Source organism: Periplaneta americana, chromosome 15 (genome assembly GCF_040183065.1).
Source record: "Periplaneta americana isolate PAMFEO1 chromosome 15, P.americana_PAMFEO1_priV1, whole genome shotgun sequence".
NCBI lineage: Eukaryota > Metazoa > Arthropoda > Insecta > Blattodea > Blattidae > Periplaneta > Periplaneta americana.
The window spans coordinates 139306268-139306908 of NC_091131.1; positions in this window are offsets into that span (position 1 = coordinate 139306268).

The following is a 641-nucleotide window of genomic DNA, read 5'->3' on the forward strand; positions in this document are numbered from 1 at the left end:
TAGTAAATTAGTTTTATTGATATTATTAACGTGAGTTTCCTGTATGTAGAACCAAGGACCCGGGTTCGATCCCTGGCACCAGACCGAATTTTTCTCCTCAAATATTAATTGTCAATATTACAGATATTATTCTGTAGGACAAATTAATAAATCTATAATATGATGAAAATAGCCACGAGACATATGACTTGGCATACGAAACTAAAATTGTAGAGTAAGGCAGACTTGGGAAATATATTTGTTACAGGTCTGTCTTACAGAAATAAGACTGATTAAATAAGTAAAAATGATAGGGATTAATAGTAAATTACGAAGAAGCAGTGAAATGATGGCATGAAAAATTGAACTACCTGGAAAAACATGCCACAACACTATTTTAGTTTATAAATTCCACTTGGGTCCATTGGAGTTTTAATTTGGGTGCTGGAATGAAAAACAATGCACCAGCTTCTTGGCTAATTATAATTATTGATCTGAAACACATTGTACTGACCAGTCAAAGCTCTTAAATTTGTTCACCTTAAAAAAGAACACTGATATGGGAAACCAGTCAGATGTTATGAGGAACTCCTGCAATGATACTACACAAAGCCATAAAGACATTTTAATACACTACCAATGATTGATTCAAACAATAAGAA